General features: G+C 31.1%; 1 protein-coding gene across 1 annotated transcript in view; it reads left to right on the top strand.

Moving 5' to 3' along the window:
- Positions 1-596: 596 nt before the first annotated feature.
- Positions 597-17327, top strand: part of LOC111086942 — a 23667-nt gene continuing 6936 nt past the window's right edge. The window contains exon 1 of the mRNA XM_022391843.1: positions 597-622. The gene's annotated coding sequence lies outside the window, so the exon portion shown is untranslated. The remainder of the gene's footprint in view (positions 623-17327) is intronic.

The following is a 17327-nucleotide window of genomic DNA, read 5'->3' as shown; positions in this document are numbered from 1 at the left end:
AGCCGTATAACTTGTAAGCAAGTTTCTTCTGTTGTTAACGGATCAACCACCCATGTCCTGAAACCCCAACTGTACTGCGGCCGGCCGATCAACGCCCCTCTTTCCCGGCCATGGGTGTCTTGTTACCTAGGTTCATCGTCATTAAATGTGTCAGGCGAAGTCCTCTCGACAATTATAAGCAAATAAAAAAGCTTGGAGGAGCGAAGTCATCCACGTGGATGAAGTTGCAAAAGTTTCGTACTGGTAGGCGACAAGCGGGTATGACAGGTCAACAAACTGTCACTATCAATACGAGTAACTGTGGCGAGTTTGAGTTCGTTCGGCAGCTTGCAAAGCATGGTTAGGGTCATGTGGGCATGACTAATACCCAAGTGACAGATCTCGTGCATAATCACGTGATTATTGACAAACATTGGTTATAAAACACTCTACATAACGCTTTCTGTAGTTTATACGACTAAAAAAAAGAGTATTTTAGTTATCCATTAAATTATTTTTAGGTTGTCAGAAACCATGGATTAATAGCCTGAAATTAAATTGCTTCATTCATCACTGAAATCCATCTTAGATAAGGTGAGATTAGATTAGTCGCACACTGACTCATTAAGAACAGCCATTCAAGGTGAGTATCAAACAGAGTAATCCAATCTATAATGCTAAAGCTTTAGTCAGGTGGTCAACTAAAAAGACTGCTATCCGAGGTCTCATGACAGACACAATTATATCTTACTTTATATACTTGAAACCCGACTAATACAGTATCAGCAGGACAAAATAAACTAATTTGAATTTGTATTAAAATGTTTGTAAATGATTTCTTTGGTGTAATGACAACAAATTACAGAAGATGTATTAGATGCAAATTATTTGTTATACCACTGTTGTACGCTATATTTCTGTTATTTTAACTTACAAGTTTCGTATTGTTTGGTATAGGGAGTTTGTGGCATGTGTGATGCCTAGAAATTTCAGGAGTGTCTAAATTTGACGGGACGTGCACGTTACGGCTAGAAATTTCTAGATAGCTAGAGGGAAGATATTGTAGTAATATGAAAACATCATAGAAGTTTTTGTTGATAAGTTAGTCAGTGAGTGAATGAGTGAGCTAGTTAGTTAGTGAGTCTATTACAATAAGTTCAATCGATTACTGAGTCAGCAAGTGTGATAGTCAGCCGGTTTTGAGTTTGTTTTACAGATACAAAAAGAAATTGAACAAGTAAATGACTGTGTAATTATATTTTTGAGTTATGTTTTTCACTTATGGGCTTATATAACTTGTGATAGAAGAAATGAAAATACTAAACTTAAAACATGTCATCATTTGTATGTAGAATCAGAACTAGCAATTAAGTTATCAAAATGAATAATTGCACCTGATTGGGCTTATAGTTAATAATACTGCTATAACTGAAATAGAAGTAGTTTATCAACAAAATCAAATGGTTTAGTAAATCACTTATACTATTGTAGGATGAGCAAAGGTTTAAAAATATACATAAAACTCGTTGGTTTATCTAATTAATCATTTCATAAAATAGCAGAACTACTAATTGAACTAACCAAAAGTCAGCTTGGTTGCTAAAAGAATAAACTTTATATAAATTAAAAATTTATCAGAATTCATAAAGATAATTAGTTTTTGGCAGAAAAACAACGTTTATCAACTACCTTACAATAGCATCTGAACTGGATATATATGTATAAATAATAGTTTCAATAGCAAACTGAAAAAAGGGTCTTATTTTCCAATCCAAGATCTAATTATGAAAAATCTTCAAAAAAATGTTAACATGATGTTTTGTATTCTAAATAAATTACCAACAATGACTCTATTGACTTAAGTGATTTTTGTATACCCACTTGTTTCTATAACTGATAAAATGTTGGAACTTACAATGTGAACTCCTCAACATTAGGACGGCTATCCGTTAACAGTTACTTTCAACAATACCATCCCTTTTGCCATGGTAACAAATTCGACATCTGGTTAATAGGAAAACAAATGAAAACAATGTTTATCGTTAAAATTTTTTTATGGAAACAGAGGAGCTGCTGACTATCATTGTCCATGATTGATAAGCAGATTGATTGCTAAGCTTAAAATTATGCAATAGCACATTTGTACAAGTCAACTTAGCTTTTTTTGTTTGTTTCAGAATTTTCGTGCAAAGCAACACAAATGGTTATCTGGGTATACCCATCCCCAATTTCGAACAAATAAGTTAGAAGAAAATCAGCTAGTCAAGTACCAACTGCCAACTTTTGGGTTACTCTTTACTGACCAACTAGTGGGATTTAGTTGCAACCATTATACCCCACCCATGGTCCCAAAGCGTGGAGCATATTTCTATAGCAACAAGCCATGAAACATGAACCATCGGATCCATAGACTAGCACACTAGCCACTAGGCAACACATGGCTAGTCAACTTGGAAAATACGTCAAATTAAATTTGGAAATAAAAAAAACTACAGAGATAACAGAGAGAAATATAACAAAACAAATTACAAGAACATAACAATAAGTATAAAACCAAATTAAAAATGCACAAGCAAAAGTAACCGTCCCCGTTGACTGGAAATATTTAAGTTAATCTAGCAAAAGTACCCGTCCCCAGTGAGGGGAAAAGTTTAAGTTAATGTAGAAAATTGTTTTCAAGTTAATCTAGCAAACGTACCCGTCCCCAATGAGGGGAAAAGTTTAAGTTAATGTAGCAAAAGTACCCGTCTCCAGTGAGGGGGAAAATGTAAGTTAATCTATCAATTTAAATTATTTTATGGACTTTAAAAAGGTAAGTTGTGTTGCACTCTTGGTTTCTCAGAGCCATAGCTCTGAGCTACTTATACCACCCACTGTGAAAAGTAACTGTTGAGCATTTCAGTCATGCTAAGAGCCATTCAATAATAACATACAGTAAATCACCACTTTTATTCTTTAAGTTATGTCACAATTTGAAATGTGAATGATAATGTGATTAATTCCTAACAACTTAGTGTGGAATACCCTGCTTGCGAAACAAAATTTAACATTAACATTATTCATGCCTGTTCTCTCGTCATTTCAAAAGTGAACGCTAAGCTTTGCTTGCGTATGCAGCTTTTCAAACGGGAGACAGACAAATGCTCGGACAGACACCACAGTTCGCAATATATATAGATGAGACCAAAAATCGTATTTCGAGAAAATAACATGAAAAAACAATATATGGAGAAAAAAAAAAAGACAGTGAGCCTCTTGACTAACACGGGGTTCTCCAATAAACACACTAGAAATAATAAGCCTTCAGTATCAAATATACTTAATAAAGAAATAGAAAGGTTGTTACTATAGAAATAAGTCTTCTGCATATTTTTTGTAACTATACCTGATTTAATGTTTTACATGTATTTACAATCACTCTTAAATTCTACATTTTCTGTACCGTGTGCAGATTACTCTTAGCTAGTGACACCTTTTAATTTTTACAGGTTATCTTTGAAAAAGACGCTTTGTATATATACAACTTATGTAAAACATTGCACTTTGTAGTCTTTGTAAATTATATATACATAAAAATTACTACACTTTGCAACTGTTATTGCTTATTTATTTTAGAAGTTACGTATGGCATGTTTCATAGGTTAGTTTATTAACGCGCGAGATAGTCCTAAAGGCTAGTTTTCTCCAGGGGAGGACCATTTATGTTCGGATCTATTCAGTGGATAAGCTACAACTCACTGGTGGAGTTCCCAGTACGCCATGTCGTCATCTAACGTGCCATCCACAGCAAGAAAGTCAAAGTTTCCAGCATCTCTATCTTCACATTTGATCCAAATGCCAGAAATGTCTAAAACTAATCAACTTACCGAACATGCTGGTGACATATAAGGAAAGACACTTGAAGTAGTTTCCTTCAACATGTGTGAACCAGTTTTCCTCAACATGTTTGAAGGATTAACGCAGTTCAAGACTGGGCACATCCTTTTTATCTAGAACAATGTTTCACAACCATCGGTTTGCAGACTGGAATCGGTCCATTACAACCACTCTTGCCGGTTCGTGGGATTTAAACAAACAAACAAAAACTGACAGAATATTCATATGTAAATCGTAATTGTTTTTCGTTGTACTTCTATTTTAGTGGTCCATGACTGTTTGGGGGAAGCAGCTAGCTGGCCCTGGTAGCGAAAAGGTTAAGAAACCTTGGTCTAGAATGTGTAATAATACTGAAGTTTTAATAATTCTGTGAATAAAGATACATTCACACACAATGAGCTAATCGAACAAATAAAATCTATCAAGCTTCGTTTAACTTCTTTTCTATTTAAATTAACCACTCAATTTTCCTCTCTGAAAAAAAATCCTGCTGCAGTTTTTAGAATTCAGCTTTTCTAAAGTTAAGGACACTACTCTTTATTATTAATTATACAACTGGATTCACTGAAAGCATCAAAATTGATAATTTTGTGTTTTCGCGTACGCTTGTTCAAAAAATTTCTGACTATATCATTTTCAGCGCTAAGAAAAACTGAAGAAACACTTATCCACAAACTCAAGAAATTCTCCATCCTCGTCTGATGATAATAGTTACCCAATCAATTTCTCTAAAACTGAAGCCCATCATGATGATGAATTTATTTCTGTTGGAAACGTAACTAATCTATCTGTGCTTATTTCTGTCAGTATCAATAACCTGATCAGTCTATAGGAAATACCAACGAGCAAAATTGTTCTTTTCTTTCAGGAACTTCAACCCTGTTTGTAATGTCACTTACACCACATGTATAATCCTCTACTGAGTGTCCTCTCTATTTCTGGCTTAGTAAGAGATGTTGACTTAAAACTAATTCGGGCAACAATAATAATTTAATTCAAATATATCACTGACTCCTACTCTGTCAAGTAGGTAACTTGCCCTGATCGGAAGTTAATGTTAACTTTACTGATCTGTCTGATTAAAACGAAACGTTAAGCTTACGGCTCGTACAGACTAAACGTCACAAGAATCTTACAATGAAACACTCAACATTGAAATTGCATTCAGATAAATACTTATAACTTGTGAAAGTTAATTTAAAGGTAGAAGACGATCACCAGAATTTGTTATTTCATTTTGTGTATATATAGGTCTATTCAGATTTCAATTACTAAAACAAAGAAAATGAGAAGATGAAGATCAAAGACTAACCTAATTCGTCAAAGTCCCACTATGCAGTCACAGATTGTTTTACGTGGTAAAACTACAATTATAAGATTATTAAAAATTAACCTAATTCATCAAAGCCCCACTATGTAGTCACAGGTTGTTTTACATGGTAAAAACAACAATTATAATAGTATTAAAAATTAAGGGTGCTTACAACCTCTAATTTAGTTCTTAAAAGAAAATTTTCAAACTTTCATTTAATCTCCTGTTTTAGACCTTATCACACCATCATCCAGATACATCATATTACCAGATATATTGGGAAAGCACATTTTGATATCTCAGGTGTAGTGCTTTGTCACTTTGGCCCAATTTCTATAGTATGAGATTACTTTTGGCATTTATTACACCATCGGCTCTGTTACTAACACTTGTTACCAACAGTGGATACACATCAGGGGAAATATGCTATTTCTCATCTTGCTCATTTGTTTGTTTTAATGTAAAGCTACACATTGGGCTGTCTGCATTATGTCTACCATGGGAAATCAAACTTTGGATTTTAGCACTGTAAATCCGTACAACTTACTGTTGACCCACAACTGGGAGCTCTTCTTGCCAAAGCAATCCTAAGTATAAGAGATTTCGAGGACATGTCTCTCAAATGGCATTCCAAAGTGTTCCAGAGAGGATAAATATGATTTAGGTTGAGTCTCTAGTCCACCAATGTAGATTCTGAATTTTATTAGTCAAACCACTGCTGAAGTACAAGATGTGCGGTTTCACTTCTCAACACGTTTCAGTGTGTGTATGGACCAAGGAATAATTAATTTTAGGTAATCATCACGAAATTTCACTTCCCAATCCAGTAGTCTTCCATTTCTTCAGCACAATACCCACAGTGAATTGGAATAAAAGTACATGAACTGAAATGTTTTTGACATTCAGACCAGTAATGTCATAGAAGAACCATTTCACTTTGAAGATCCGCGAGTTCCATCTGTGAAGCCTTATCTATGTCTGTCTGACACAGTTGCTGACATTTAAATAAGTATCATTATCAAACATTTCAACTAACGTTGTTTGTTACTAATTCGTTAATTTATAAAGTAAGAAATACAACATTGTTCTGAGCTAATGATATTATTTTGCCTCTGCAGGGCCCCATTGGCTCAGCGGTGATTGTGTACGCTTACGACACTAAAATTCGGGTTTGAATACCCGTAGTGAGCAGAGCCCAGGTATCCCATTTTGTAGCTTTGTGCTTAATAACAACCAAACCAAGACCCTGAAGAAACTAATTCGTGTGTTTTGCGCGGGTTGCTAAGTTACTGGATGAAAATATCGGTCAGTAAGATGTGTAGAAAACAATCATTCAATCTTTATGCGTGATAAAGATAACGACATTTAATTATATTACGTTCCAAGTACTCCTTGGACTTTGTTACTTATACGGTCATTTTGTTTCTTTAAAAAATGGCTAACAAGAAATTCGGGTTTCAATAACCGTAGTGAGCAGAGCCCAAGTATCCCATTTTGTAGCTTTGTTCTTAATAACAAACAAACCAAAACCCTGAAGAAACTATTTGTTTTGTTTTTTTTTCTACTTTCGCTCTAAGCTACACGAGGGCTATCTGCGCTAGCCGTCCCTAATTTAGAAGTGTAAGACTAGGGGAAAGGCAGCTAGTCATCACCACCCACCGCCAACTCTTGGGCTACTCTTTTACTAACGAATAGTGGGATTGACCGTCACATTATAACGCCCCCACGGCTGAAAGGGCGAGCATGTTTCGTGTGACGGGGATTCGAACCCGCGAATTGCAGATTGCGAGTCGAGCGCCCTAACCACCTGGCCATGCTGGGCCGCTGAAGCAACTAATTCGTGTGTTTTGCGCGGGTTGCTAAGTTACTGGATGAAAATATCGGTCAGTAAGACGTGTAGAAAACAATCATTCAACCTTTATGCGTGATAAAGATAACGACATTTAATTCTATTACGTTCCAAGTACTCCTTGGACTCTGTTACTTATACAGTCGTTTTGTTTCTTTAAAAATAGCTAACAAGTATACTTGAAGTTTTAAAAATTCTGTGTTAAAAAAAGAGTTTCAGTAAAGTGACAGACATAAAGTGAAGCAACCGAACAACAAAACGAAGTTCCACTCTATACATAGTGTATTTCACATAATGATCCATTAATATCTTGTCATGTTCTTTAAAAGATGTCAATTCAATTCAGTGCTCTCCATGCAGTCTTTTCGTTCAGTAACTCACAATAATAATCGTTGAAAAAAATCAAAAAGGAGAATTTATTCAAATAGACTATTAAGAATAAACAAAACAATACAGATCTAGTTCAAATAAACTATAAAACGATTCAGAAGTAAGCTTTCCTTGTTGAGTAATATTAAACGAGTCAGAAAGTGCTTCTCTACATTGATCGACTCGAAAAAAGAAGTATTGCCAAATTAAATAAAAGAAATTAATATATCAGAAAGAAGTTGTTTCCTTTTTATATAAAATGGTGACCAGATGAAAAAGGAGTGCTTCCTTGGTCAAGAAACTTTTGAAGTTGGAAAGAAGCAATTCTACTGTTAATCGAGCTAGAAAGTAATAGTTTTTGTTGCTGAAGCAAAAAGTAAATCCAATCAAAAAGCTACTTGCTTTCTTTTTTAATTAATTGAAAAATGAGAACTAGCTTCTATGAAATATGGTGAGGTCAATCTAAGACCGCAAATTTTGACAAACTTTTCACAGTCCCTATACTGTATGTAAATGTCTACTTCCAAGACCATTTTTAAGCAAACCGAAGGCACAAGAACGTATATTGAGCTATTTCGGAGGACTTGATAGTTATAGGTCATATGAAGTTGTTGTGGTTTCAGTATCTTCAGCCATATTTCTCATTAAATCAGTCGTTGATTTCGAAGTGTCGCTAAAACTTGTGAACCTTCGTTAACTTCAAATCCTTGTTTATTATCTTGCTAGCACTACCAGTAGATATTCCCAGCTTTATTTACGAATGAAGGTGATGCTCCAAACTGAATTGCTATCCTAAACTCTCTTCATGGGAATGTTTTTGCTTTCTTGCAGAAAATTGAACATTCTCCGAGATGTTTTGTCCTTTGTACTTTGTTTAACGATTCTACTGATTGAAAGCTGCTCTTCAAGAAAAAAAAACAAAAAACCTCTAGTCATAAGTCTATCTTCACATTGTAATGTCGAATGGCAGGGATTTGACATGGATCAGTTATTTAGATGTTACACATGTCGCCCGAGGCGTTACGTCTCGCATACATTGCAAAATGCCATTGCATGTATATAAACAAATCGCTGAAATAATGTGAGATTAAACCGCTGAATTTCTCTTGTTTAAAATTGTAAACTAACGTTGCTTGAGCCAGAAAACGAGTACTTTCTTTGTTTAAACGAAGTGTTTGTTTATCGAGGTGAAAAGAGGTGCTTTACTTAAACACTCTTTGTGCTTACAAAATCTGTAATGTAAATAACGTTTTAGGTTTCAACACTGTGCTCCTCAATATCAAAAAAGTAAATATTAATATTATTATTTGGGGAAGATCACGAGCCTGATAATGAGGTATATCATTAACTAAACGTTTCACGTCGCCGACATCTATTTCTGTTTTCTAGATATATTCAAAATAATTCAACCACGCTGCAGTATTTATCGTATATTATATTTCACTAGTTGTTGTTTTTTTTTAATCTAGCAGTTAAGAGAGTTTTATTTTATTAACGGGATGACAGTCTTAAGGAATGAGTTGCTGTTGGCAGTACTTGAAGTTAGCAGGAGGAATTAATCATTTTCTGAAAAACAAAGGGTGGATTGAAATTTTTATTTTTCTGTTTGTTTGAAGTTACGCACAAAAGTACAAATTGGGCTATCTGTGTTTCGACACCCGTGGTGGGCAGAGCACAGATAGCCCTTTGTATAGCTTTGTGCTTATCTACAAACAAAGCCCCTTGGGGGGGGGGGTCTTTACTTTTCTTAAAAATGTGTGTGTGAAAGGACAACGTTGAAAAATCAGGTGGTCCCTTCTTATCAATACCTTATGTTATTAAGATATCGTAGCAGTATAAAACCATTCAAGATGAAAACAAACTCAGATTTTAAAACTTACAATATCTAATTACTGTCACGTTGGTTACTTTAAAAGACACGAAAGTGATGTTTTAGACGTATATGTTTTATTTGAGAAGATTGGTTTTCTACTGGTAAAATTTTATACACGCTTAGTGGGGGTTGTGTCTTAGTCTAGGCATATACAAGTGTATTTGCCCATTGCTATGCATTATATATAGAGAATTTAGTTATATAGAAATCATAAATGCTTACTATATTATCAAACAAATCACCATGACAATCTCCAGCTGCAGCTTAAGATTTTACATCTCAAACTAATGCGATCAACTAGTCAATAGCTACAATAAATCATCATGATCCGAATCAGCTTGCTACTAGCTATGTTCATTTGCATTACAATGTATAACGTTAGCTACTATATCAAGTACTCCTTTGCTCATAGTTGAGCATAAAAAAAGCCAGCAAATAAGATGAATAACAAATTGGGAATTTAATAGTAATGGGAATTAATTCCGTCTTTTCATTTTTGTAACTATTAACAAAAATTAGTTTGATGAATAAGTATTTTCATTTATTTGAAAGAAACGTATCCCCCCCCCAGTTTTAATTTAAAAGAAAAACTTAACTTTCTTGTTCCAATTGCTACAAGACTTTCCAAACACGCTTCTTGTTTAAGCATGTTATTCGTTTCTATAAAATCAGAATTAGTCGTTCTATTAATAACAACTTTATTATTCACTAATAGTACAGAGAGTAAACTTTCTGCGGAAGAATCACCGACATTCTATTATTTCTCGCATCATTTCTATTAATGAATTATATTTCAAATATTGCAAGTTTCTCACAGTTTCGTTATTAATACTTAAATATTATCAATTGACTCTTTCGGATTTCTTTCTAATGCACTTATATTATTTGTTCGTGTTTTATCAAAATCTTCGAATTGGTCAATATTTAAAACATTTTTTGTCAACATACTTTTTGTTGATTGTGTTAGTTTCCTCTATCGGTATCTTTACATATTTTGTATTTTTGTTATCAGTATCAAAATTATTATTGCCTAGCAATAAACCATATTAATTCATATTAAGAATATTATTCCGATATTTGTCATCAATTTTAGTTTTACTATGAACACGTTCTTTCATTAACGATAAATTAATAGTATATTTCTAATTCAATATCGTAATTACCATCATCAATAATTTAAAACAGTTCCCAGGTAAACCTATAGGACCTTGAGATGCTTTTTGATATAATTACCATATGTAAACCAAAAACTCATTTATAGTTACCAAAGAGTTCTCATAGCTTCCAAACTTTTATTATAATCATTCATTGTTCTTTTGAGCTAATGAGAAATAATATATATACAGTTTCGCTTGAGTTCGTCCGTGTTGCCAGAAGAACTCAATCTTCAAAATCGTCACATTATTATTGGAAACATGGTTCGAAACAAATTATTGGATATAATCTTCCGTAGTTATTATAGCTTACTAAATATCCAGTTTCTGTAAGGATATTATTTAACCCAGCTAACAAATCTGAGTAGCATCTAAGATAATCTAATTCTCTGACTTTGAATGAAACATTGTAACATTCAGTGAGATATTTATCATCATTAATTCTAACCCACTTTCTTAATGTATCAAGATTATCAAAAATCATATTGTTTTTGTTTTGGTTATTTTCCTTACCTTGAAATTGGGCAACAACGTAAATGTTTTTAATTTCATAGCTTGTTGAGTTTACGATATATATATACCATTTGATCCATTTTGAACATTATTTTTTGTAGCTCCTACATTACTCTAATTGATTTCAACATCATCTTGAAGGTTTAGAGTAAAACTACCATATTCAGTTTGTTGTTTGAGGTAGGGTTTGATATGAAGAAACCATATTAAAAATTCAAAATATTGTTTAATCAGCATCCACAGATTTAGTTTATTACTATTTTTTTGTTAGAATTCACGTCTTGGTAAAATCTTCGTTGTATGAAGCATTATGTTTAAATTTTGATACCAATTGATCAATTTTAGCTTTATCGCCAAATGTTATTGATTCATCTTAAACAGATGTCAAAATCTGTTTACTTGGCATTTCTGAAACATCGATACAGAAGAACAAATGTGTTTCGTTTGTACTGCAAACGTTTCTGAAATTAATTAGTATTTGTACATGATGAACATGACAAGGTAATTCAATTTTTTCAACTAACATTTTACCAATATGTAATTCAGCTCTTATAAAAATATTTCCTGTATTGACGAGTGTTACATGATCTGTTCCAGATGACGAGCCATTCTGCTTTGTAATTTTTAATTCCAGACAAATACATAACTAGTACAATATTATATGTTACCGTTTATATCTTTAGTGTTGAATTCACATTTGGTTGACTCTTTTTCATTGATAACGACTTTATCTTCGCTGTGGTGTTTATATTCAAACTTGTTATAATTCTTTGTAAATAATTAGATAAACTAGTTAGAGCACATATATTTTCAATTTATTTAGAATTAAAATATTTTAAGTTCAGTTCCACATTGCGTTTGAATCATATAAGGTTTCTTATCTAACATATTAGATATTGATACTTTCTTAAATATATTACTTAGTTTACTTTCTATGAATTTTTTGAAATAATATATTTTGCTTTCTTCTATAAAACTTCAAGAACATTATATTTTGTTTTATTTAAAATATCAATAAAAATGCCTTTCCCATGATATTTTCAACGTTTTATAAATAAACAATGTTTTATAATTTATTATTACTAAAAAGTAATCTATATACAACTTGTTGTTTGTTCAAGTCAATTTGATGATGGTTTTAATTTATGATATTCACCCTTACTCTATAAATAAAATTGGATCTATTAACATCTGCGTTTGTTGTATTTGCTTCTTAAATTCTAATTAAACTGCCAGGTGGCTTAGAAGAAGTAAAGGAATATATAATATCGTTAAACTCATTTTTGTATAATACTTCAGTGATAACATCAGGATGTATGTGAATTTCGTCTACATCTTTAGAAGTGTTAGCTATATATTTTTCTTTCTGCTCTTGATCAGAATACGTTTTTGGTTCAAAACTAATATTTCGTATAGCTTCCCTTTAGATAATTTAGTTTGACAATTTAGAGCTAATTAGATTAAAAACCTCGAAGTTGCAAATTGAATGCTAAATTTTATATCACTCTTTTAAATGTAACCTGATACTCAGTCTTCTCAATAGAGCATATAACATCTGTTCTGACTACCTCTATCTTTATACCGAAATAACCACCTAACAGAATATTCTAATAAACAACGGCTATCCCTTGTGCTTTATTCAAGCCCTAACACAGAAGTTTCTTTCTCACAAAATTAAGCCCCCAAAGAAACTGTATACAGTACTGTTGATAAATACCCATTAAGACTGATTATTCCTTTTTAGGTAAGCAAAATTTCATAGTGAAGACACAAATTTTAAAAATAATTAAAACTTTTTTATCCACAAGTTAAAATAAACTACAAATTATATTAAAAACAATTTTAAAGATACAAAATCATTCAGATATTAAGACATACTTCTAGGCCTTCCAGGATCGTATATAAATCCACATGCGGTGGCTGTAATGATGCCAATTACACCTGCGAACATATGGGATTAACAAACAGAATTGATAAAAACTATCAAACCCTCTAGACTCTGCAATTCGTACACATAGTCAGAACAACAACCACCTGATCTTCATTAAGAATTTCAAAGTCATTTTATCTGGATCATCCAATAATGGATATTTAATCAATAAGAGTTTATCTATTATAAATGAACTCGCAACTTTAAATAATAACACAGCTTCACTACAATTAAGTCTGTTCTGAATAACTTGTATAATATTTTTACAATTGTTCCAATTTTATATTCTTTATTTGTTTTTTAATTGACTTCATTCTTTTATTCTGTATTTTATTTACTCTTTACAAAATGTTTGAACTTTATAACCTTTGTACCTAATATTTTACCTTGTAAAATATAGCTTGCTGAAGATGGAATATGTACATTCCGAAACGTTCAAGAATTACATGTTTGTTACCGCACACACACGTGTCAAATGTTTGTTGTTGTTGCCGTCGTTCTACTGTTTATAATTTCCAATTGTTTCTCTCATAATATTCAAAAGTATTGTTATTAACTTGATAATCAATGTTATTCCATGATACCCACGTTATATAGATTTAAATGTAAAAAATAATTTCCATTACTTACATCTATAGAATTTTTAAATTCTTTTTTCAAAGTCCTCCGAATGCTCGCTAGCTTTATGTTCTAAAACTTTAAATCTTGTCATTTAGTAAAACACAGTTATCGTTAAGAGGACGATGAAATGTCGAAACCATTTTCCATTTAAATTTGGTAATATTCCGTTAATGTTGATTTAACTTTATTGTAAACAACAACCAGTATTTCTTTCTTTCGTATATTTTATACAAAATATCCACATTGATATAATATAATATTTTATCTAATTTCCACTTTCAAATGATTTTATCTTCTTAGGCAATAGATCAAAGGGTAACATATTTTTTTTTTCAATTTCAGTATTTGGTTTTCCCTTTTTTATCACCCAAATACTTATTTACTTTTCCTGCTTTTCCAGTCATTTCTTCAGCTAAATCAGGATTATTAATTAATTTAGATGGTAATACAAAATATTGTTGCTCTAGAAATGAAACATCTAAACCTTAATTTAAATCAAACTTATATATTTTTAGTTCTCCAACATCTGTTTTTTTTTCAAGTGAACTCAGATTGTGGTATTCTAATATTAAGAATCGCATTTCTAATGTTTTCAATTCTTTTCTTGTTTCTTGAACTTCTTCTAAAGGAAAAAGCATAAGATTTCATTTTTAGAATTACTGGTTTATAAATCTTTGTTATTTACTCTTCGCATCATATTCAAAATAACACGTGTGCGTCATTATTATTTCTTTTTTAATTTTGATAGTCGTTTTAATAAACTTACTGATATACATTTATATTCTTCACTTCACTTAGGCTTAACTTATAGTTAAAAGTATCTAATCTATAGTTTAACATATCTTAGAAGAAAACATCTAACGTATAGTTTAACATATCTTAGAAAACATCTAACGTATAGTTTAACGTGTCTTAAAATGTATATAACTTATAGTTAACATATCTTAACAAGTTCTAACTTGTACTTAAATAAATGATAAAAGTTACACCGAACCAGAAGAGTTTGAAGATCCTAACCAGACTCCTTTACAACTTAAATGTCCATTGGACTTATAATTGTTGGTCCATCTGGTTGTGAAAAATCAAATTTATCGTTAAATCTGATCTACGGTCAATTAAACTATAGTAATATATACTTATGAGCAAAAGATATGGAAGAGCCTAAATCTGTAAAACCATAGAACTTTACAGTCTTTGATGATATAGAACAAGATGACTTAAAATCTATCAGAAATCAATATAAGAAAGAGAAGATTCCATAATTATATAAAAAATACAAGAAAGAAACATTATTCTCTAATAACTTAGATGGTATGATAGATCTTGATTGATAGCTTAGATTCAGCCAACAAAAATTTTGTTATTTTTGATGATCGCATAACTTAAAAAACAAGTTAAAATAGTTGATTCTTTTATAAGAGGAAGAAATAAAAATGTATCAATAATTTATCTATCACAGTCTTACTATATTTGACAGCAGTTAAAGCTGTAATTATTTTATCTTTTTCAAACTTCAAGATAGAGAAATAAAACAGATCATTAGAGAAATTGATGGATCTAAGAGTATTAATGTATTTATCAAATATATAAACAAACTGTTAAAGAAAAATGTGATTGTTATAATTATAGTCTTAAATCTCCTGACATGAGATATAAAAGGAATTCTAGTCCATTATAAATAATGGAGAAGCATTTAGAAAAGAACATATCTGTATATCGGAGAAGTTATAAATTCTATTCCAATATTAATATACTTGTGATAAGGGGTAATTTTTTATTCAGTATTTCTGGTTCTGTATCGTTTGCTATTGTTCCTTCAACAGCATTAAGATAAGAAGCTAGTGCCACTGAAGTAATTGATAAGTATATAAAGAAATATGCTATATAAAAGATCTTATAACTTTTACAAAGAAATGTTAAGTTTATATAATTAACAAAATATAACTGAAGAAGAAATCAACTTAAAAAAAAAAGATTTCATACAAACATTAAAAATGCTTTTCAAGAGAGAAGTACATTAAACAAGCAAAGTAAAATGGATATAAATGAGAAAATTACAAAAAAAATGATCTGACTGGTTGGGTGCAAGATGAATTTAATCCTACTGAAGTGTATTTACCTGGGTTTCAGTATTGCAAACCCTTTAACAAGCTTCAAAAGCATCTAGCTAGAGGTGATCCTGTTATAAATAGAGTGGATAAAACATGTATGAAACGTGATATTAATTATAGTAAATCGAAAGCTACAATCGAGAGACATATTTGTGATCAAGAATTGATAGAATATATGCATGATATTCAAAATCCAACTTCTCGTGAAATAATTGCTAGAGGAATTATTTAACCGGTTGCTAAAACCCAGAAAACATTAGATCTTGGCATTTCATCTATTATGTACTTTTTAAAGTGAAAAACAACAACTGAAACCCACAATATTCAAAAAACGACCTCAATAAATTAAAGACCTATGACTAAAGGAATATGCAAAGTTTATGTTTCAAAAATTCTAAATTTTAAATAATATTAAATACATTTATTATGATTTAGAGATAGAATAGCAGTGTACAAGAATTGAAAAGAAGCACTCAATTAACTCAAAAACTATCAGAATATTTACAGAAACAAGATGAATATACAAAACATAAATCAATTAGATGTAAATTTAAAAGAACATTTCAAAGAATTTAAACCTTACAATAATAACAAATTATATTTTAACAGTTATGGATATTTTAGTAAGTATGATTGGGCTGTTCCAATCAATGTAAAAATTGAAAACTAAATAGCAAAGGCTTTCAAATATATTTAAAAAAAGAGAAAACCAGAAAAATCAAACTGATAAAGAAATCATTAATAAACAAACTCAGAAATTATTTAATGACCAGAATGTTCACTGGTTTACAACTGAAAGTAATGCTAAAGCCCAGGTTGTTGAAAGATTTAACTGAAATTTGAAAACTAAAATGTGGAAATATTTTATTGCTTCTAATACTAGGAAATGGGTCGATGCTTTAGATAAAATAATAAGATATTATAATAATTCATACGATATATCAACCAAGATGACTACAGTTGAAGTAAGAAGAAAAGAAAATGAATATAAAGTATTTAATAATCTGTATAATGTAAAACTTATTCCCACGGCTAGATATAAAGTTGTTGATGAGATTAGAAATTCAAAAAGAATACTTGCCAAATTTTATAGAGGAATTATTTATTGTATCTGAAGTTTCGAAACCGATCATATAACTTATAAATGATGGAAAAATGAAAAACATTGCTGTGAACTAGAATTAGTCAAACATGATAAAAAAGATGGAGATAATAAGGTTAAAAAATACGTTGAATAAATATGATAAAATGTTAGTAAAATGGTTAGAATATCCTAACAAATAGAAAACTTAAGATGATATCGCGAATATCCAAGGGCCGTGTTGCAGGGCGTTTGTATGGGCTTTAAACAATAGTATCGGAAACGAAGTAAACTGTTTTTGGTATTTTGTAAGAGGAGGTTCTAGGATTTTATTGATTATTATATCCCAGTAAAATGTTTTATTTTATGTCCATCATAACATTTAATAGGTTTTAACTTTACATAGTATTTAATAAATGTTTTCCATATTTTTTTGATATTTAATTTATTTTCTATCATTTTCAACTTGTAAATAATCATAGATCTTTTTAGTAAAAAGTAAATAATTAATATTGTTACGTATCTGCTTGTTTGATAATTTCCGCTAGAAATTCTTTCCGAGGAACTTCAGTGATACAAGTCCTTTCTTGATTAAACCAGTTTATTCTTTCTCGATATCACTTTTTGTAATACACAGAATTTCCACAGTCACTTTGAAC

The sequence above is a fragment of the Limulus polyphemus genome, unplaced genomic scaffold, assembly GCF_000517525.1.
Source record: "Limulus polyphemus unplaced genomic scaffold, Limulus_polyphemus-2.1.2 Scaffold1573, whole genome shotgun sequence".
In the NCBI taxonomy this organism is placed as follows: Eukaryota; Metazoa; Arthropoda; class Merostomata; order Xiphosura; family Limulidae; genus Limulus; species Limulus polyphemus.
Note: the sequence above shows the minus strand (reverse complement) of the source record. Positions and strands in the feature narration are given on the sequence as shown.